This window comes from Myotis nattereri, assembly GCF_964212035.1.
Source record: "Myotis nattereri genome assembly, chromosome: 2".
Taxonomy (NCBI): domain Eukaryota; kingdom Metazoa; phylum Chordata; class Mammalia; order Chiroptera; family Vespertilionidae; genus Myotis; species Myotis nattereri.
Genome location: NC_138076.1, coordinates 67,695,182 through 67,719,181, shown reverse-complemented (window position 1 = coordinate 67,719,181; position 24,000 = coordinate 67,695,182). Strand labels below are relative to the sequence as shown.

Here is a 24,000-nt window from a genome sequence, read left to right as displayed (position 1 = left end):
GGGCAGACTCAGTGAGCAACAAAGCCCCACTGAAGTAAATCCTGCTCCATTAGGGTGTCTCCTGCAGAGCAGATTTGCCACTATACTTGCAACTGGTACTCACAGCCAATTGGCCTGGAGGTCAATTCCTCCCAGTGACAACAACATTAATAAAGTCTCAACTACAACAAGACTGTGCTCACAGCTCACAGAGGGGTGCAATTAGAGTTCCCAGCTCAGGTGACTGGGGAGGCTGAGCCACTGGGTCCTATAGGACACCTACTGCATAAGGCCACTCTACCAAGTCAAGGAGGCATAGCAGCTCTATCCAATACATAGAAACAAACACAGGGAAGCAGCCAAAATACAGAGTCAAAGAAACATATCACAAATGAAAGAAATAGAAGAAAGAAAACTACTGGATATAGAATTCAAAACCACAGTTATAAGGTTAATGAAGAATCTTCTCAGGACCTCCAAGGTACTTAGTGAGACTTGCAAGGATCTTAGTGAGAACGCCAAACACATGGAAAAGGACTAGTCAGAAATTCTGCATACACTGACTGATATAAATGATATACAAGGATTCAACAGTAGAGTAGATGATTCTGAGAGTCAAATCAAATATTTGAAATATGAGGAAGCAAAAAACACCCAAGCAGAAGAGCAAAAAAGAAATAAGACTCCAAAAATATGAAAAGAGTGTAAGGACCTATGGGATGACTTCAAGCATACCAACATTTGCATTATGGTGGTGCCAGAAGAAGTGAGAGAGCATGATATTGAGAACCTATTTGAATAAATAATGACAGAAAACTTTCCCTACCTGGTAAAAGAAATAGACTTACAAGTCCAGGAAGCACAGAGAACCTCAAAGAAGAGGAACCGAAAGAGGACCACACCAAGACACATCATAATTAAATGCCAAGGGCTAAAGACAAAGAGAGACTTTTAAAAGTAGCATAAGAAAAGCAGTTAGTTGCCTATAAGGGAATGCCCATATGACTGACAACTGATTTCTCAACAGAAACTATGCAGGCCAGAAGGGAACGGCAAGAAATAATCAAAGTGATGAATAGCAAGAACCTATAATCAAGATTACTCTACCCAGCAAAGCTATCATTTAGAATTGAAGGTCAGATACAGAGCTTCAAGGACAAGAAAAAGTTAAAGAAGTTCATCACCACCAAACTAGCATTATATGAAATGTTGAAGGGTATTCTTTAAGAAGAGGAAGAAGAAAAAGATCAAAAATATGAACAATAAAATTGCAACAAATACATACCTATCAACAATTGAATCTAAAAATCAAAATAAACAAATAAGAAATCTAAGTGAATTAAATAGAATCAGAGGCATGGAAATGGAACAGATTGACAATTCTCAGAGAGAAGGGGGGTGGAATGGGAAAAGATTAAACAAAGATCTTATATGCATATATGCATTACTTATGGACATAGACAATAAGGTGGTAAAAGCCTGGGGCAGAGTGGGAACCGGGTGAGGGAAGCAATGGGGGGGAAAAAGAGGGAGCTCTGTAGTAATCTCAATAATAAAGATAAAAAAGAATTAATAATAAAAAATATGAATAGAGAGAAATATTTATTTGGCTTAGAAATTATTTTTTGTCTATTATCATTTGGGGCATAATTGAAAACACTCACTATTCTCTCTCTGACTTTTCTGAGCAATTGGGAGCATGGAATACAAAGAAGCAGGAATAAATAACTTCCATTCACTCATTCAGCAAAAAGAAATTATATTATGTCCAGGCTATGCCATGGAATTTGAATAAGCATCCTCATGTGTGCATGCAGGCAATGTCTGCTTTTGTTCCTCATTTTGGCTAGTCCTGATCAATGCCCCAGAATCCACCCAACTCTGAGTCCTTGTGCCTATGGCTAACATTTTTATTCAGGTGTCTTTCCTAATATGTGTAATAGCCAATTTAAGAGTGGTGGGGTAGTCTTGAGTATGTCAACTTTAAACAATTAAAGACATAGAATGCCATTATATTAAAGCTCTGAAAACATACATATGAAAAATGCTTCTGATCTTGAGTTATTATACACTAAAAGAAGGCTTCTAATTGGAGCTTATTTCACCATTCGTATTAGCACTCATTATAAAATGCTAATATATTCATTAAGTATATGCTGCAAAAGTACAAATAAAATAGGCAGATTTTATTAAAGTTAGAATAATTCTCAATCGCTATTGGATATAATATGTAGATTTTGTAATGAGAGAATTAAACAAGACCATAATAATATGGAACAAAATAATGAAAAGTTCTCAACAAATCATTTGTTTCTATTTACACTCTTCATTGCAGTTAAAATTGCTAGAGCCTATTCAAAGTTACTGGAAAGTAAAACGTACTATAACCAATAGTGGGATTTCTTTAAGTACCACCTACCCACTGGGAAAAGAGCTGTATCACATTTCTTTTCTATGTAAACAATCTGAGCAAGAAAAAAATCAGCTAGTGCACAATCTACAAGATTGTTAGTTTATTTTTGTTGGGTGAGGAGGGTGTGTAATTACATATTGTTTTGTATTATACTGTTCTCCAGGAAATATGCTAACTCTATACTTCCAGTGCTTGTAATGAACTCTGGTGGTCCTTTTAGTCCCTTGGCTACTAGGTACTTTCTTACTTAGATATCTCACTGATATCTGAGAACCAGCATGTTCAAAACAGATATATATATATATATATATATATATATATATATATATATATATATATATATATATATTTTAACCCAATGGAGGTCATTTTCCATTTCTGGGCCTCTCTCTTCTAATTTCAAAAATAAGGAGAGTAAAACTGGCCCTGTGTGTATCACAGGATGCCCCAAAGAATAAAATATGTATTTCTAAAAATGAAAATTGGGGAAAAAATAAAAATGTTTCAGAACTCTGGGTAGTGTAGCTCTCATTCTCCTTCTCTTATTCTGCATTTTGCTTAAAAATGGTAAAAGGGAACAAGAAAATACAAAACAAACAAATAAACAAACAAAAAACCCTGTGCTATTGTAAATTCTCAAACTTCATTTCTGATGCCTCTAAGTCAGTGGTTCTCAACCTTATGGCCCTTTAAATACAGTTCCTCATGTTGTGATCCAACCATAAAATTATTTTCGTTGCTACTTCATAACTGTAATGTTGCTACTGTTATGAATCGTAATGTAAATATCTGATATGCAGGATGGTCTTAGGCGACCCCTGTGAAAGGGTCGTTAGACCGCCAAAGAGGTCGCGACCCACAGGTTGAGAACCTCTGCAAGCAGTTCTATGGCTTGCTCATCTTCAGGTTTGCCTCTGCCTCCCCATTTTCTTAAGAACACCACACTCACCTCCAGTGAGAGAGGTTGAGGACACCCTAGGCATCTTAAGGCCAAGCCCCCACATGCATCTAGTCTTACATCTTCATGTCACATACTGCAGCCCATGACCTGAGAGCCTTCCCTGTCCCCTCCCAGGGACACTGAAGTGGGGAGGATGTCAGTCCTGAGCAAGTCCTGCAGTCAAATTGGGCCTTCAGGGGACACCTCCAGGACAGAACTGAAAAGAATTTACCCTGTGCACTGAACTTGTTTTAGTCTGAGTATCTAACTACATTCAAAACAAAATCTATCCCTTTCCCCATCCATCAACCCCCATCTTCTCCTTCCATCAAACCACCTCCCTTACTTCCATCGTTGCCAGGCAAAGCAACCTGGCCACCTGGACTCATCCTGAAGGTAAACCTCCTTCACACTGGACATGAAGCAATCAGATGCAGTCAATTTCCTGATGCTTCTGTATCTTCTTATGTGAACCTTTACCTACCCAGTGTGCTAGCGTCATGTCTTGCCTCTCTGCCTCTAATCCAGCCAATGCTGAATAATTACAATGTACCTAAACCACGTTCGTTCAAGTGTGCCTTTACCTTTATTGTAGGCTGCTCAGAGCCCATCTCTCAACACAGGGACTCAAACTTCAGTGCCCATCATAATCACCAAGAGGGCTTGTCAAGACACAGGCTGCTGGTCTCTGATTTTCTGAACCAGGTTGGGGGTTAGGTCCTATAATTTGCCTTTCTAACAAGTTCCTACATGAGGATGACACTGCTGATCCTGGAACTATACATTGAGAAACACAGTTCTAATACAGTTTGAAACTCCTCTCCGGGGATTTCAGAGCTGTCCGTAATTTGAGACCACCTTATTCATTTCAATAAGCTTAGAAAATGCTTCTCTTGCTAGTTAGATGCGGGTTTATGGTGAAGTTAACACATCAGCTTTAAGGCACCTCATTTGCAAAGGCCTCCATGAAGGCCTTATAATCAATTTGTATTATTTTCATTAAAGAGAACCCTAACAATATTTAAGGCACACAAAGCCTGGACCCTACCCTGCTGCTGGGAATCTAGGGTTTCTCATTGAATTATGAACATGCTAAACTTCTTTTTATGTATATATTCTGTCTGATCTGTTCCCCCTACTTAGTAGCTCCTTTACCCCTCACTCTGCCCTTGCTTCTCTCCCACAGCAAATTCTTCCCCTCCTTAACTTTCAAGACTGTTTCTCTATTTACTAGACTAATACAGCTCTTTTTTGTTTTTTTATTTTATCAACTCTCACCTGCTTTGTATTTCTGTTAGTTCTTTATATGTGTTTTTCCCTAAAGAGAATGGATGTAAAATCTTTTTGGATGTTACTTTGCCAAATTATATATCTATCAATTAACTAATGATGTTAAGAAAATGTGAAGTTTAATCAGGTTAATTAAAGTAACTTACAATAGCTGTGGATTTTTTTTTTAAATATATTTGTATTGATTTCAGAGAGGAAGGGAGAAGAAGCAAGAGATAGAAACATCAATGATAAGAGAGAATCATTGATTGGCTGCCTCCTGCATGGCCCTCACTGAGGATGGAGCTGCGACTGGGCATGTGCCCTGACCAGGAATTGAACCGTGACCTCCTAGTTCAATATGTCGATACTCAACTACTGAGCCAGGCAATAGCAGTGGATTTTAATGGAAGACTTGCTAATTAACAGGCATTGTACTGAGAGCTTTACACATATTATTTCAATACAGGGTCAGATTTTTCCCCCAAATAAGCTACCATTTTAGTTGCAATGATTGTTGTTTTAAGGTGAAACTGAGGCACAGAAAGGTTAAATAACTTCCTCAAAGTTCCTTAGTATTATAGAGTATGAATTCAATCTCCAAACTATAGGAATCAGAAACTTTCACTCATAATCAGCTAAACCAGAAGCTGTAATCCATTATCTTGAGGTTCTTTTAATCATTTTTTTCTTCTCTCTATTGACTACAAAATCTGCAAGACAAGATGCTATCCTCACTTAGGATAGCACTGTGCATCAACTCCAAACAGAGCATGAAAGTGAAAGAAAAAGAAAAAAAAAAGAAGAATATCAGAGATGTCATTTTTATAGCTTCTAGACTGATAAAATACTAGTAAATAGGTTGTGATGGTTATTATTGTGATGAGTGACCTATTATAATTCTGTTATTAATAGAACTAGAGTCCCAGTGCATGAATTTCTGTACGGGAGGGGTCCCTATGGGTGGCCTGCAGGGATGGGGGCAAAACCTGCAGTCCAATGCTGCCTGTAGCTCCTACCTGCAACTCCCACTCATCCTGGCATTACTGTGCCTGCCACGGGCTTGCACCCAATCAGTCCCTATCAGGAGAGGCTCATGCTGCCACAGCAGCCTTCACCAGCCATGAGCTCTGCATCTGGCACCCTCCCAAGGGGAGTGGCCTATGGGATCGACCTGAAACTGGCTCTCTGGCTTCCCCCGAGGGGTCTCGGATTGCGAGAGGGTGCAGGCCAGGCTGAAGGACCCCACCAATGCACGATTGTGCCAGGAGGGACTGCGGGAGGGCTCCAGGGCATGTCCAGCCCATCTCGCTCAGTCCCGATCAGCTGGACCCCAGCAGCAAGCTAAACTACCGATTGGAGCATCTGCCCCCTAGTGGTCAGTGCATGTCATAGCAAGCAGTTGAGCAGCCTTAGCATATCATTAGCATATTACACTTTGATTGGTTGTTCAGTTGTTCTGCAGTTTGGTCTATTTGCATATTACCCTTTTATTATATAGGATATCCTGGTTATTTGCAATATTATCTCCCTTACATACTTGAGTAACCATTGCTCAAGTTGTGACAACTCTTGACTCATGCAATGATTTCTTAACCTAGAGATACACCTCAGGGAATATTAACATTTTTACTGGACTTTAACAATTTAAAGAAAAACAATTCAAGTGCAAGTCAGTCACCCTTGCATGAGGTAGAAACTAGTATGTAAACTCAAATGTGGGGCTATTTGACTTCCATTTTTCTGAGCCAGAAATATTGAGTACTAGTTCTTACTGCTTTTCCTTTATTTTATGTATTAAAAAATAATACACATTGTGATATCCACTATAATTTAATATGGCCTAGAGAGAAAGTGACTAATACAATTCCTTATCTTATATAATAAAAGGTTAATATGCAAATCGACCAAACAGTGGAATGACCGATCACTACGATGCACACTGACCACCAGCAGGCAGACACTCAATGCAGGAGCTGCCCCCTGGTAGTCAGTGAGCTCCCACAGGGGGAGCACTGCTCAGCCAGAAGCCAGGTTCATGACTGGTGAGCGCAGTGGGGGTGGCGGGAGCCTCTCCTGCCTCTGTGGCAGCACTGAGGATGTCTGCCTGACAGCTTAGGACCGAGTGGGCCTAAGTCATCAGGCAGACACCCCCTGAGGGCTCCTGGACTGTGAGAGGGTGCAGCCAGCCCGAGGGACCCTCCAAATGCATGGATTTCATGCACTGGGCCTCTAGTATCAATATAAAACCAAAAAAAAAGGAAGGTAAGACAGGTGGGTAAAAGCAACTTCTGACTCTAATACATTGCCACATTTTTTCTTCATATATATTTTTGTTGTTGCTGTTAATCCTCACACAAGGATATTTTCCCATTGATTTTTAGGGAGGGTGGAAGAGAGAGGAAAAGACAAAAACACATCAATTGGTTGCTCCTGCATGCATCTCGACTAGGTTCCCAGGCCAGGGAAGAGCCTGCAACCAAGGAACATGCTCTTGACTGGACTCAAAGCCTGGACCCTTTGTTCTGCCGACTGATGCTCTATCCACTGAGCTAAACCAGCTAGGCCCATATATCACTTTATTGCTTCTTTTAATCATGATGTTATTAGCATCAACTCTATGATGAAATGATATCAAATGTTTATTTACAGAGCTGTCATCCACAATGCTTAATAGACACAATATAATTAAGAAGAAACAGAAAAATCTGCATTCATATCCTACATTTATAGTCAAAAGTCAAATAAACCAGAATATTATTAAAAGACTTAATCCAGAAGTTCATCACTTATTAAATGCTTCAAAGAATGATGTTATTAAAATAATTACTAGTTTTTAAAACAAAGATGATGGAATATGAAAGAGATGGAAGTTTTGCTAAAATGCTTTTCACTAGATATCTGTTAAATCAATACCTTAAGGGTGGTGAGTATCTTTTGTGTGCCAATAATTAAATGCCTTGTGTACATCCCTATCATAGTTACATAAGAGATTGTGTCCATAAGAATCATCATTAGACATTTGCAATAAGACCTCAGGCATTTCATTTTCAATAAGAATAGACCTAATACTTACAAATTAAACATATATAGAAAAACACCAGTGCCAATAGATCAAAAAACTTACTTAGAGTCATGTATAATGATTGGAGAGCTGAATGTTAGATGCTCTTTGCTCTTGATAAAGCTATTTACATTCAGATTCCTTAAAAATTCCTTAAAAATATATATGGTTGCTACTAATATCAGCAACACTGTACACCACAATAATGATGCACCTGTTTTCAAATGTATCTGGTAGTCAGCAAAAGCAGCATAGCAACTCTTCTTTATATATTTACTAGGGGCCCAGTGCACGAATTTGTGCACCTTGAAAGGAAATATTTGGCTGTGATGCTGCTGTGGTCACAGGGGCAGTTCTCAGCCCATTCTCTGCACCCCTGCCCAGCCCCTCTAGTCGCAGGCCCAGTCCCCTGTCTGTCAGCAGCCTGCTCCTGCCACCATCATTCCCATGCACTGACAGCTCTGGCCCCGCTTGCACCCGCTGATGGCATGAAGAGATTGGGGCCAGCACCAGCAGCGGGTACGAGCGGGGCCAGCGCTGTCATCAGGTGTGAGTGGCAGCTGCTGCCCCATCAGGAGCAGGGGATGGTGGAAAAGCCCTGAGGGGAAATCAGGGCCAGCAGCCACCACTCACTCCTGCTGATGGTGCCAAGTGTTTGGGCCAGCGCTGAGCAATTGGGACTGGTGCTGGGCGCCAGCAGCTGGTGCAAGCAGGGCGGGCGCTGGCAGCTGGTGTGATGCTGGGTGGGACCACGGCATGCGGGACCAAAAGATTTTCAGTAATCACCAGAGGCACACCCTGATGACAGCGACCAGTGCCCTGCCTTGGTCTGGCACCCATGCTCATCTGCTCTATCATCCTGCTATAGCCGACGCCCACCATGTTCCGTACATATCCCCTTGTGGTCAGCGCACATCATAGCAACCAGTTGTTCGGTTGTTTGGTTGTTCCGCCATTTGGTCTATTTGCATATTAGTGTTTTATATATGTAGATATAGAGAACAATTTTCAGTTCAATTATCAGTTAAAGCATGAAACTAAAAATAATTGCCAGACCTTGGTTTAAATAGAGCATTCTTTGCAGAGAATTACATTCCTCCCTCCCCCCTCCCCTCCCCTCCTGTCTTCTCTTCTCATCTCTTCTCTCTTTCTGTCTCAATCCTTTTGCAATTTTAAAATAACTCTATTGCTTAGAAATGTTTATGTACTAAATCTTGAAACAACTGATTTAGCAGATTTTTGAATTGAGGTTCTGTTGTTCATTTTTGAAGAGTATTAAGCTATAAAAATTAAGTAAGTCTACTCCTTTTATAAAGTTGTGAAATAAAATATTACTAAGTATAAATATTAGCAAGTGAATAGTTATAGTCATCAACAAGGAGTAATTATGTATAGCATGTCATACAGCACCTGGCCCATATTTGTAGCTCTATAACTCATCTCTCTAATAGTATTTTCAATAATAATTGCATTATTGATGACGATGAGATTTTGTGAAATTTTGTCTGTAGTCACATCAGCAAAACAATGTTAAGTATGCAGTATTATGTCTGTGTGCATGTGCAGGTGTGCATTTGAGAGAAAAGGAGAGAAAGGATGAGACTAAAGCTAGCAATCAGGTCTCCATAATGAGTTACATTCTTTTTCAAGGTACAACAAGCAAGTTATTACCGACAGCATTTAATTACTTTTTCTAATTTATCATTGATGCAAGAAGGAAAGAAAAAGGAAAACAAATCATGGGACCTTAAGATTTCTCCTGCTGAATGAGCACTGATAAGAAAATTCTGAATCATTGTTTTACCTAGCTTGTACTATTCATGGACTAATGAACAGGAAGACTACAAATAAACTGAATGGTTAGTGAATCACATTGTTTTCCATCCCATGCAGAGCAGAGACAGCCTCTGATTCATCCAGCTCTTACTCCCATAATTGTAATGGGTCCTACACTCCCTTCCTCCAACTAACCCAAATGGTTAACATTGAAACACTCAATAATAGACAAATATTTCCTTTCTTATGTAAAAAGATTAAAGAGTCACACTGTTGAGAAAATTCTAAAGTGTTATTATATCATGAAAGGCCTAGATGATTAATAGTAAAGGGCCTACGTGTAAATTGGTTGGCATTAGAAATTGTGGCAAAAAGAACACGCTCCTGCAAGGAGATAATTAGTCCCAATTACTAGGTGAAGTAACTCAATTCACTTAAAACCCAGACAATATGTCAAAGCATGTGTATGTGTGAGTATATGTGTGATTGTGCATGTGCGCGATAAAAATTGTGACATAACAAAATTATGGCTGTGATAACATAACTATTCATTTTTATTAATAACATATCTATGATTAGACTAGTGATGCAGCTTATAAATGGGAAGAATTAATACTGCTAAAATAGCTATATAACCTAAAGCAATCTACAGATTTAACATAATCTCCATCAAAATTCCAATGGCCTATTTCATAGAACTAGAACAAACGATTCAAAAATGTGTATGGAACTACAAAACATCCTGACTGGCCATAGCAATCATGAGAAAGTAGAACTGAAGGTATCATGCTCCCTGACTTCAAATGTTACTACAAAGTTATAGTAATTAAAAAAGTAAGATATTGTTACAAAATCAGACACACAGATCAACATAACAGAACTGAAGGCACAGGAATAAACCTTCTTATATATGGACAAATAATTTACGACAAAGGAGCCAAACCAATAAGCATATCCTTGGGTGAAGATTAAGAAGACATAAAAACTGCCACAGGAAGTTCATGTGGTCCTATGCTGGACCTTTTCATGTCTCTTTCCTTGTAAAACTGTGCTCTTTCTAGGTTGACTGTGTCCTCTAGAACTTTTATTCACTTGCTAACAAAGAGTGGATATCCTCAGTCTTTCCCCCAGAGCATTCTCTCTATTGCTCCACTTACGCCAAGTCTGGATTGCCTTTGATAATAACACTGCTTTTATCTTGGTGCTACCAGGCACATTTAATCACATCTGCTCCATTTCTTTTCCCATTTCCTTTCACAAAGTTCTGAGTTATCACCACCCTACTCAAAATACCCTTACCTCCCTCCCCTCACCCCACCCCTCACACGCCAACCCTTCGGCAGGTGACCTATTTCTGTGCCACTACTAGCTGACTCTTTACAGTATCTTGGGAAGAAGAAGCTCAATTAGTTTTGAACTGTGTTTTTGATCTTATAACTCTCTACTTCTTGCAGCTTTACTCTGAGAAAGATACATCCCCCCTTCTAAATTTCCATCGCCTTCATCCAACATTTCTTGCTTGAAAATGTGTTAAAATATTCTCCATCTTCAAAGATCTCTGTCCAGCCTACTTCCTCTTCAAGAAGCGGCCCCAAATCCCCTTTCCTTAACTACCAAACTTACTGAATTACTTTTCTAGCTTTAGCTTCTTTTTACTATAATATAACCATTGCCTTCTACCCCACAGAGAATTTGCAATTGTCAATTATTAAAATAAATTCTTAGTCTTACAAAACAAGCTTTGATCTCAGGCTTCCTTGATATCACTAAAGCATTTAACAATAGGACATTCCTTATTTGTTGAGATTTCCTTTTACAGCTTCCGTGGCATTATTCACTTCTGGTTGTTCTTTTACAACTTTTTTTCTGCTGTCTACAACAGCACCTCTCCTATGAGTAACCCCATCAATGTTCCTTAGATTTGGCCCACACTTGCTTGTATTCTCTCTCTGCCTGTTTACTTCTTAGACGGGCACACTGACCTCCCTGGTCTGCTGTCATCTAAACACACGTAACTATCAAAACTGATGATATTTGAGTGAATATTAAAAACATAGCCTGAATTTTATATGAAGATCAGAACATGGGATATGGACAAATACCAAACTTAATTTACAAAAAGTATTTTTTGTTACTCTTTTCTTTAAATTTTCCTTCCCTTCTTTATTTCTTTATTTCTGATATTTGGTTAATAGTATTACTACCCATTACTAACCCAGTTACTCAACTTGGAAATCATCAAATCCTATTTGATTTATCCTTTTCTATTGCTCTATTTCTCCACAACTCATTTCTAATCTGCTTTTTCTCATCACCATCACAATTACTTTTTTAAACACATAGGACAGGTTAAATGCATTGATCAGATTCAAAAACTTTAATGATTTCTGTTAACAGGATTCCATCTACATCTACTATTCAAGTCCTTTTGGCCCCAAACCCCTTTTCTAATCTCTGTTCCTGTATAATCAATTGTTCTCTTTATTCCACCCAGGCAGCATGAATTTCTATTTCATCTATGCTCCCATGGCTCACTGTTCATGCCAATAGTTAGAGCTCTGAACTTCCTCTGTTTTACTAACTTCTTAGCAAGTCTGTCCTCCTGTTAAGTTATAAGTTCCTAAAAGGCAGCAACCATTTTATTCATCCCCGTGACTCCCAAACCAGCACAGTTCCTGGCAAATATTTTGGGCTAGATAAATATTTTTAAAACTAATTTCAGTAACTAACATCCTTCTGATATCTGTAAGAATAAGTTGCTGCTAGATTAGGTTAATTCTATAAGAAAACATGTTTTCATTTATGTAGCTTAAATTTATGAAAATTTAGTTCATGTTCTGTTTTCAGGAGAACTCCAAAAATTTTCTTGATCAACATCATGATTTCGTTGTATAATACTCCACATGATCTTAAGTTAAAAGTATGAATATTTCTTCGTGGTATATATAGATAAAGAAAATAAGACTAATGGAAGTTAAATTACTCATCACTGTCACAAAGCCAGTAGGTGAGACAGTAGGAATTAAAAACACTTACTTTGAATTTCCACTCATTAACATATTCACTCCATGAAGCATTCGTTCAATAGTAACTTCCCATCTTTATATGAGGACAAATGAGATAATGTCTGTAAGACAATTTGAGCTACTCAGGAAAAGCAGCTATATAATTTAAAAGATGAATTTGATCAATTGAATTCACAAATAACTGAATTGGCTCAGAGCCTCTAGAGAGAGGAAGTTATTGTGTCATTTTCCCAATCGTCTTGCCAATTTACCTCAAGCTTTACAGTCAGGCAAGTCTTCTACAGAGCTCAGCAAGTGAACTTCCTGAAAATGAGTTTTGGTCTCAACCCAGTAAATTTTATTTGTACTTTCCCCATATTCTTTCCAATAGTTCACTGACCCATTACATCACCAAAGTTGCTTCTTATCGAAATCAGAATACAAGCACATTTGACTTGTTTCATGGCTAATATTTTAACAATAGCCTCCTATAACAATATCCACTTGATATAAAAGCATTTTCTCCTTCATATTATTGCATTTATCTATAGGTTCTACATGAGAATTTACTACTTAAGCCTTCAGGAGTGTACTTCTCGCACTGCAGTCTTTTTTCAGTAATAGCACCTACTACATAGGACCCAAGGGCACCCATTAAGCGCTCAATGATATTTTCGACAAGACATCTTTTTGTCCTCTGAGAGCATTTCTAGCACTCTCAGAAGGGCAATGCAATCAATGCAACCTCCAATAGTCTGAATTTCACAACGTGAATACTATTAAAATAGCCATAGTGTATGAAGAAGCTGCTGATACATGGGCAAATATGACTCATATGCAGGCCAGACAAAGTGGGCCATGTCTTGTCTTCCACTGTTTAGAAAAATAGAATGATTTCATTTAGGGGAGAACTGCGATCTGCTGAACAGAAATAGAATAGGACTCAATTTGATTTCATAAGTAAACCCCGCTCCAAGAAAAGTGACTCTGTATAAACCAAAAATGCAATTTAAACAACACAATACATTTTAGATATCTGAACGAACGTTCATTCGGTTTTACTATAAATGAAGTTTTACTTTAAGTGAATTATACTGTCACTTTTGGGAATCTAAATAAATCTTGCTCTCTAAGCAATTTACAGACATTGATATTCCCTTACAGTTTAAAAAATATCCCTGTTTACAAAGATAAGGCAGATGGGTACCAGCAGATGGGCACCATGAGGGGGAAAAGGAGGGGTGCCCACCTGTTACGGTGTATGTGCCCATGATCCCAGGTTTACTGAGGAGATGGTTCTATTTTTACATTTGTTTCAATTATGATGAGAAAATAGGATAAATTATAGTTAAAACAGTTTTTACTATTTTAGTACTTTTAAAATGTAAATATATCCCCAATATAAAATAATGATTGTTTTTGACAACTTTCTCCAAAATTATAAAATATTCAGGAATTTTAGAAAATTATCGCTGTGATCAGTCTATGAGTAATAAAATATATAGTGCACTTATGTTTATTTGTGTGTTAAAAACAAAAATGGTAAAGGTATTTGCCATGCACGGAGGAAAATTACAAATTCAATAATCTCAGATTGATACTACAGAAAGCACATGTTAATTTAGAACTAATGCCATACTTGACAGAAAATATCAACTTTAAAGACCCATAGACATACAACTCAGATGGATTTAAGAGCCAATATTTGCATACAGATAGATATATATGTCTATCTTTGTTTACTTGTAATTCATCTCTATGTGGTTACTCTGCTCTTTTTAGTTTTACAAATTTTGTTTGATTTTAAGCAATTCATCTATCACCAATATGCAATGTGTTCTTGTGTATTACCACTCTTTGAACATTGCCTTGTGGTAACCAAAATGGCTTGCGAACCCATTCAGCAAATATTGACTAATTGCTAATTATGTGCAAATTATCTCTGGAATAAGAAAAGTAATGTTAGGTAAATAGCATCATCAGGTCCTCAATGAACTTGCAATTTAGTTAGAAAAAGAGTCCTAAATGGATAAAATTAATTAGAAATGAGATGCATATTGCATTTCAAAAGAAACATAAATAAACAAAATAAATGATGTAAGATGACAATGAATGGGATGGCCTATTAATGAGTGACTAAATAAGTTGAATATATTCTCCCATAAGATTCCCAAAAAGAAAAAAATAAACTAGGAGTCATCTCATCTCAATAATGGCAAATATATGTCTCTGTGGCCCTCTCTTTGATTGGGGTGGGTTTTAGAAGTGTTGTGTTCTTGAGTCAGACCCAACTTTAGCTACAAATAATTACCGGTTTGGTTAGTACTGTGTCCACAAATACAAGGATGGGAGAGATGGCACTCAGCTCTATTTTGCCTTCCCTCTCCTAGACCCTCCCCCTTCTTTCTCATTCTCTATATGTAGTCAAGCTCCATGCACTAAGTCTTCTCTCCTAGATACCTCAGCTTTCTCTCATCCCTCACTTAAGTATTCATTCTAGTCTCTCTGCCTCTAAACTTAATAATGTATACTGATAATTAAATTTTATTTCTTAAAATTTAAACATGACCATGTTACCCCACCTCAAATCAAAATCATAAATTAAGTTTGGAATTAATTTTTTTGGCAAATAAGAACATTCCTGATCTGGTAATTTTATAAATATCTAGTCTCATAACAACCATCCTCACCTACCCTGCTGGTTTCTCACTTTTCCCTTAAGTAGTAATTACAGCTCATTGAACAGCCCCATTATTCATGTCATATTTTTTCTCATATATTTTTCTCATTTTGAAACTCCCTCCCTCAGAAAGTTCATATGCGAATCTTCTCCTTTTGAAAATGTCAGTTCAAACAGTAGCCTGTGAGGCCTTCCTCAACATCTTCAGACAATAGCTCTTTCCTTTCTTTCTTTCTTTTTTTCTTCTATCTATATATTTCCATTGCAACATTTACTTTTTCCAGATCTCCCACAAGAATAGAAGTTCTTGAGGGAAGATACTTAATTCTTTCACTCATGTGGTCCCAGGGCCTGAACATCACCCTGGCCACAGTAAATATTCAATAAATGCGGAAAGAGAGGTAGAACAGCCAGGCTAAAACTTAGGTAGACAGGGGAATGTCAGAGAAGCCAGGGATGCGGATTGTCTGGAAGGCAGAGAGGAAGCTGCAAGAGATTCCTAGAGGGAATGCTGCAAAGTGTCAGGGGCAGGAGAGGAGAGCACCAGGCATAGTCCAGGGACAATGAGCTCATATGACAGTTTATTGGGAGAGAAGAATCTGGATAGGGTGTCATAGCTGGATAGGGTGGCCTTTTATTGAATAACTAGAGGCCCAATGCATGAAAATTCATGCAAGAGTAGGTCTTCCTTCCCCCGGCTGCCAGCACCGGCTTCCCTCTTGTACCTGGGACCAAGGCTGCTGGCTTCCCTCAGGCCCCAGCTTCGTCAGGAAGGACATCGGGAATGACGTCAGGAAGATGTCTGGTCTAATTAGCATATCACCCTTTTATTATTATAGATTTGTTTTATTGGACACACACTATTCATCATTTACAAACTTCATAGAATTCTTTCGCTGTAAATAAATTGTCTATGTTTGAGTGACTTAAGTCTCTATAAATTTTGTGCAAAATAGCCTTTGATTTTTCTGTTATATTTTATTTTTTCAGCATGCACAGGGATTGTCACATTTTCCTTTTTTAGTCTGTGTGTGGTGTATGTTTCTTTTTTCTAGGAGTCAAGTACTGCTTACAGGAAGAATGCACCTGTGGGAAAGAGCACGCAGGAAAACAACAACGAGAAGCTTCTTTGGTTGGGCGACCCTCACTTACCCCAGTTTGACTGAGCTATGTCATGTGTAACTAAAGCCAGTGCATCCAACCTCCTGCCTTCCCCCACCAGCCACTGAGCTGCAGTGAAATAGAAGCTGAAGTACATTGACAGGCAAAATTATTTTTGGATTCACTACTAAACTAAAGCTTTATTGAATCCATAGCAACCCAAGCTACATCCATATCTGTCTGGATTACCAAGCAGGCACAATATCTGTCAGAAGGGTTGAAACCCTGAAAAAGCATACCGACATTAGGAGATGAAACACAGATACTTCCTCCTTCCCAAACAGCAAAGCGAAAAAGAAAAAAACAGAAACAGTCTGTCCATCAAGAAAGCAGCTGGAAAAATCAAAACAGTAAACTATGTAGTTACCATGTTGCTCTTATATACTAGCCAAATCCCCACAGGGAAAAACACCATGTGGATTTCAGTCAATAAAACAAGTATCTGTCAAGAGATCACATACACCAATCCAGACTGTTATAAGATGCAGTTATGGGGATAGAATCATCATAATAACATCAGTAATATGTTTAGTTTTAACTAGATTATGTATCTGTCATCTGTTAACCTAAATCATATGGGACAATGAATATTTTATTCATTGTATAAAATGCCTTTGAGATGACAAAATCTGAATATATGAGATCCCTATCAGTAGTTAAAATGCCAGTGAAATTAAGTATAAGAAAACAGGTAAAATTAAAGACAGTCCAAACAAATTATACAATTAAATGTAAATGTCTTCATTATATAAATATCTACATATTATGACTTGGCATTTCTATCCTCTATTTTTCTTTGTATATGTGAAATAAATAAATGCTCTTATTTCAAAGTTTCAGACTCCTTTTAGTTTCTTGTCATTCCTGTGGTAACACAACCAAGTCGAACTTATGAAACAAAGTGACAACTTCTTCCCTTACATTGTTATACAGTAAGTTCTCACTTAAACTCATCAACAGGTTCTGTGACTTTATGTGCAAACGACTTATAACAAAACCATTCTCACCACAGGCTAATGGATATGAACAAGAGTTAAGTTCCTCTGGCATTCCATCAATGTTATAGCAAGATTGAATGAAACATTATTTGAGGACTTGCTGTACTATATAACTCCTGACAGATTAGGAAGAATATTTCGCCACACCTACAAGCCCTCTCTACAAGTTTAAGTGGAATTTTGCAGGCACCACGCATAGTTGAATCTCTCTCATCTCAGTGCCTGAATATCAGACACTCAATAAGTGTTAATAAATGAATATAACAGGAAAAAAGAATAATTAAACACCTGAATGCACACTTACATGACAAGTAGCAATGCTTTATTTTATTCAAGTACCCATCAAAGTTTTTGATCCTAGAGAAGTATCATTGAAATAAATTACATAGTTTTCCTCTTATACCTTTGGGTTTCAAAGTTTATCTACTACTGTGAGTGTACTAATGAGAGTGGAGGTAACATTTTTAAATTATAATTATGATATCATTTTAAATGTAAGTTATTTGTTATTTTTGTATATATATATGTATATATATATACATATACATATATATATATCTTGCATTTATGTTAGAAAATAATATTTGTGAATCAATTAATTTGTATACATTAGAGTCTCAAAAGGGAAGATTTATTTTCATTTCATAAAAAAAATACTCTAGCCACCAAGTGCTAGAACGAACAAGGAGATAGTCTCTTATTAAGGACCCGAATCAGAGCCTAAGACGTTACCCAAACCCCTACCATGCAATGGTGACATGTGTGCAAAATTATTTGCTGCTTTTCTTTTGAATCAGAAACTAGGCAAGACATCCATGAATGCCTGTTTAACTCAATCTGCATATTGTAAACCATAAGCATATCCTGTTTTATTGTATTTCACTTTGATGTAATTCACAAGTGTTACCTCTCTTTTACAAACTAAAGGCAAGAACTTCCACAAGCAAAACAATTTACTACTCGCTTTATTGCAATACTCACTTTATTAGGGTGGTCTGGAACTGAATTCACATTATCTCCAAGGTGTGCCTGTAACCAAAACGTGAGTCTGTAATTTTCTTTCAAAAAAAGTACCTTATTCTTCCAGTGTTCAGGCACATTTAATAAAGATATTTTTTTTTTTCTAGCAGTTCAACTTCCTCGGCTCTTGTAAACGTAAGGAGGAGGGTTTTCTGAAATATCCTCTAAGTGTATAAGCCATAGTGTTATTTCCCTTAGAGACAGAGAGAGTATGGCTTGCTGATCAGACATCAAAGGCCCCTTTCCTTGGCTGAGGCTTCAGAAATGGGGTGCGATTATTGTCGAAAGGGAAACCGATTGTTTAAGGTTGGCTACTTCAGCGCCTTGATGCTGACTGACACGGGGTTTGCAGAGCTTTGCCTATTGGCACAAATTGAATTTGAAAATAGCAATGTTTTCACCAAATCAAACCAATCACTGCAATGCAGTTTTCTCTTTTGGCTTTTATTTCCAACCAACCACTCTTAAGCACCCAAACTTCTGTTTTACTATCTTTTCTGTTTCAGGATGAGGCTTGGGGAAGCTCTCGTAGAAAGTCTTTCCTTTAGCCTTTTATAACTTTGAGCCTTTATTTTAGAAGATAATTTGTTTATAGTCACACTTAATCTAGGCAAAAATGATCAACATTAGTTCCAAATTAGTACCCCAGCCCTCACTCCTTTTTCTCTTCTCCACCAACTGTCATGTGTCTTTCTTTGCCCATAAAAAAGCAAAACACACTAGCATCCTTTGTAACACAATTTAAAAACTCCGAAGGCATACCAGAGATTCTATAGTGAAACTGCACCTTCTATATGCCAACAGAATCAACTTCCAAGAAACAGGAAAGTACACAAAGCAAAGACATATTTGAGGTGAACCTTTTCATTTAAACAGTTCCTTGAAGCAACACTTAATAGCCAAGTCAAGAATTTGAAACAAGTAAATAAAAGACAATTTGCCTGAGTGGAAGGAAACAGAGCAAAGAAGTATGAATTTGGATCAAAGACTGGACATCTTAGTGGATCCTCTCAAGATTCTGCCCTGACCAGTTTGGCTCAGTGGATAGAGCGTAGGCCTGTGGACTGAAGGGTCCCAGGTTCAATTCCAGTCAGGGGCATGTACCTTGGTTGCGGGCACGTCCCCAGTAGGGGGTGTGCAGGAGGCAGCTGATCAATGTTTCTCTCTCGTCGATGTTTCTAACTCTCTATCCCTCTCCTTTCCTCTCTGTAAAAAATCAATAAAACATATTAAAAAAAAAAAAGATTCTGAAGCAGCACATATCCCTGGCATTTGGCCAGCCTTTTCAGAGCTCCTCAATGGAGACCCTCACAATGGCGAACCATAACTTGTTGCCATGGCCTCAAGCAGCCAACAAAGTGAGGGTGGGGGATAACTAACTTAAGAAAAGCAATTGGGAAACACTTAAGAGAAAAACAAGTTGAACTGGAAAGAATGCGTATTTAAATGCAATTTTTAGGCAGAGACAGAGTCTATCAGAAAGAATATAAACAAAGGAAATAAATTATATCAATTACAAACCAGATTGCATTAAATGATGTTCCATGATATAAGGCATTCTATCTAGAGGAGAAAAAGCAAGAGGAAGATGAGGAGGAAGAGAAGTGTTAGGAATAGGAGTAGCTCTGGTCTCCATCATTGTTTTCCAGGCCCTGGGACTTTAGAAAAGTGAAGCCTTCATGCAATTGTTAGCCTATATATTACTTTAAATTCTTTATCAGGAAGCCAACAGAATCTCATTTTTTTGTATTTACCTTTAAGTCAGGGTGTTTTAATGTAAAGACATGATGGGAAAATATTGAGTCATTTGGATAAGGGGACATAGACCTTTACAATCTGGTGGGAACTTAAGTTCACTTTAGTAAAGATTGACCAAAAGTGGGTGACTAATTATTATAGAGCAAATGTTGTATCAGAATAGGCTAACTACCACAATATTCACTGGCCAGTGCTCATACTTCCTATACTTAGGAATGCAGCACTCTATAAGCAGTGGTGTACGGAAGCTGTGAACACCTGTACAATTTTCAGGAAGTTTTTGAGTCAGTTATTAAACATAATCACTTCTTAAAATTAATATATATGAACTTATAATTTAATAAATCACATTAAAATAATTATTTTACTAATTTTAACTATCATGTATAGTCGAAGTTTTATATCTACTGTAACTGCATGGTGGGAATAGTATATAATGGTGTGCCATGTGCATCTCTTCTCAACTCATGTTCAGCAATGTCATGTTGGCAGCTTGAAATTGGAAGAACTTACATCATAGGAATTAACAAACATTACATATCAAGCTTAACTTACTGCTCTGTTGATTATTTATACTTAAGACTGTGACGGAACAATGTTAATACAGAATAAACTTAAAAACTCATCCTATCCTTAGCTGTTACATTTTAAACAGGAAAAAAAAATAGGAAATACTCTTTGACACAGTCATCCATCAGTATCTCGGGAGATAGATTTCAGTAACCCTGTCCCCATACACACTCACACACATAGATACCGGGATCCTTATATGCTCAGGTCCATGACATAAAATCACATAGTATTTCACATAACCCACGTGTATTCTCCTATATACTTTAAATCATCTCTAGATTACCTGGTACAATGTCAATGGTATGCAAATAGTGTCATATTGCAAGAATAAAATGTGTGCACTTGTTCAGTACAAAACCACCATCATAAGCCTAACTACATGATACAACAACATAACTTTTTTTCTGAATATTCTTATCTAGGGTTGGTTAAATTTGGAATATGGAGGGCCAACTATATTTGAAAACTATTATTGACTAAACAAATAAGTGCTTACATTGTTGATGAACAAGTGAAGTTCTGAAATATCTTATTTGTTTGTTTTAACTCTGTTTTACTACTAATATAAATGAAAATATCCACCAATAATATATCAAAAGCAAACTCATTTGTTATTTTCCACAAATTAATGAAACTATTCTGTAAGAATCAGTTGATTATATAGAATTATTCATGAAGTTTAATGCAATTATTTATATACTAGTGGCCCAGTACACGAAATTAGTGCATGGAGGGGGGGTTCCCTCAGCCCAGCCTGCACCCTCTCCAATCGGGGACCCCACGGGGGATATCCGACTGCCAGTTTAGGCTCGATCCCTGTGGGCCTAAACCAGCAGTCAGACAATCCTCTCTCAATCTGGGACTGCTGGTTCCTAACTGCTCACCTCCCTGCCTGCCTGATTGATGCTAACTGCCCTCCCCTGCTGGCTTGATCTCGCCCCCAACTGCTCTCCCCTGCTAGTCTGATTGCCCCTAGCTGCCTCTGCCTGCCTGATCACACCCAACTGCCCGCCCCTGCCAGCCAATTTGGTTCTGATTGGTAGGTTTCAATGCCAATCAGCATCACAAGCTCCGCCTCCTAGGCAGATATTGGCTCCTCACAGTTTACCCAGATTTAGTAATGATTGGTCAGGTTCTATGCCAGTCAGCGTCAAAAGCTCTGCCTCCTAGGCAGCCATTGGTTCCTCACAGTTCACCCAGATTTAGTTCTGATTGGTTGGTTTCTGTGCCCGCCAGCATCTCCAGGCCTATATCTCTGGGCCTGATTAGAGAGTTGGGGCTGATCAGCAGCCCCTGGGGAGGCCCGAGAGAAACAGAGATGTGGCTGCTGGTGAAGCCCAGAGAGAAAGACAGAGGCAAGGGCTGATCAACAGATGCCACGGAGGCTGCAGATCAGACCCTGCTTCTCTCTCCAGGCCTCTCTCTGGGCCTGATCCCAGCTCCCTTGGCAGTCAGTGCTGGGTTGCTGCACCCACAACTGTGGCAGTCAGTGCTGGGTTGCCCTGGCAACCCAGCACTGACTGCAGGACTGACTTCCAGTGTTCAGTGGAGCCTTCAGTCGATTGTTATGGGCCCTGGATTTTTATATATTAGGATTGGAGGCTACACATTCTTTATATCAGTAAAATGTACAATAGATGTGTTTGTGTCTATGTGAGTGTGTGTATGTACACATATGTCAGCTAAGAAGAAGCTAGCAATTACCATGGTGCTGCATTCTAATTTTTTCTTCTAAATGGACAGATGAATAGGGTTTAGTATGTTTATCTTAATTCTCCTATGAAAAGTCAAGCCCTCTGTTATCATGCCCTTATTTTAATACTGGACAAATGTAATGAAAAATTAATACCAAGATAGTTCAAATATAATTCATAGAATGTCCAAGAAAAAATAATATAAATGTTTCCTCACTCTTCCTTAAGTATTCAGAAATCTCCATTGCTATTGAGGGAAGGGGTTTTATCACTTTCTTTTCAGACTTCAGGAGCACATTCAAAAGTATATAACTTTGATATTGGTATCAAAATTTAAATAAATTATCTTCTTTGAAAAGAACTGCTTTGGAGCATGAACTTTATGTTGATTTACCTAATTTCCATATTTGAATGTCCACTATGTCCTAAATTAAAATAAATTCATTTCTGAAACAGGAGATTAAGTTACTAGAAAGATGGAAGGGAGTGAATACAGGCTTAAGGGGATTTCTGTGGGTTTGTTGGAGGTATCTACTATTTTGATTGTAGTGATGATTTCACAAAACTCATGGCATTTTAATTATGTGTATTTTCCTTCCTTCAATTTTACTACAATAAATCCATTTTAAAAGTTTCCAGAATAAAAAAAAGATAGGTTAAGGCATATATATATATATATATATATATATATATATATATATATATATCCATCCTATATAATAAAAGCGTAATATGCAAATTGACCAAAGGGCAGAACAACCAGTTAGTGGGGGGTGGTCCTGGCAAGCAGGCAGTGCCAGGCCAGCCAAGGTGCATGCCAGAGGGAAGAGGGAGGGAATGGCGATGGGTGGGGGGGGCAGTGACCAGTGGCGGCAGAGGGGCAATGGGGTTGAGGGCAGCACTGTCCTCTGATAAGCCCGTCTGGTTGCCTCCTACAGAGGGAGGCTGGGCGGCGGCAGTGGGGTAATGGGGGTGTGCCATCCCCTGATCAGCCAGCCCTGTTGCCTCCTGCAGAGGGAGGCCAGACTGCAGCTTAGGCCTAGTCCCTGTAGGACATCCTCTGAGGACTCCCAGACTGTGAGAGGGTACAGGCTCAGCTGAGGGACCCCAACCCAGTGCACAAATTTTTGTGTACCAGGCCTCTAGTATATATAAAATAGTCTAGTGTATAATATGGTTGAATACAATGTAATGTAATATATATTATATTGTGTTATAACATATAATATTAAGGTTATAACTGTTTAGCTGCTTAGCTGATATTGTGCCTACATTTTTATCTTTTGTGTTATGTTCTTTTTAAAAAGAAAGTAAAACATTATGATAAACAGTTATTCTATAATTTAAAGCAGAAAAAATCATATATACATAGAATGAATTCATTTTTGAAGTGTACAATTTAAATAAAAACATTAAAATATTTAACTATAAAAAGTTAGTTAAACCAAGGCCTATGAAACTGCAATTTTTAATCTTTCCTTTCTTGTAGTACTTTCATTCTAAATATGATTTTTCTAAATATTTTATCATTTTTTACTTTTCTACATTAAAAATATTATTTAAATAACTATTTACAATACACCCACACTAACACCTTAGAATAAATGACAATTATTATGGATTACCTAAAAGTTTAAATGAAGGTTAGAAATATTTGGCATCTTCAAAGA

The 24,000-nt window shown here is 37.9% G+C and overlaps 1 protein-coding gene across 5 annotated transcripts in view; it reads right to left on the bottom strand.

Annotated features, from left to right (window-relative positions):
• PCDH9 (protocadherin 9) overlaps window positions 1-24,000 on the bottom strand; it is a 944,108-nt gene that overhangs the window by 705,989 nt on the left and 214,119 nt on the right. The window contains exon 3 of one of the 5 annotated variants that reach the window (XR_013995530.1): window positions 18,267-18,314. The exons of the other annotated variants lie outside the window; for them this stretch is intronic. The gene's annotated coding sequence lies outside the window, so the exon portion shown is untranslated. The remainder of the gene's footprint in view (window positions 1-18,266; window positions 18,315-24,000) is intronic. 5 annotated transcript variants of the gene reach the window in all.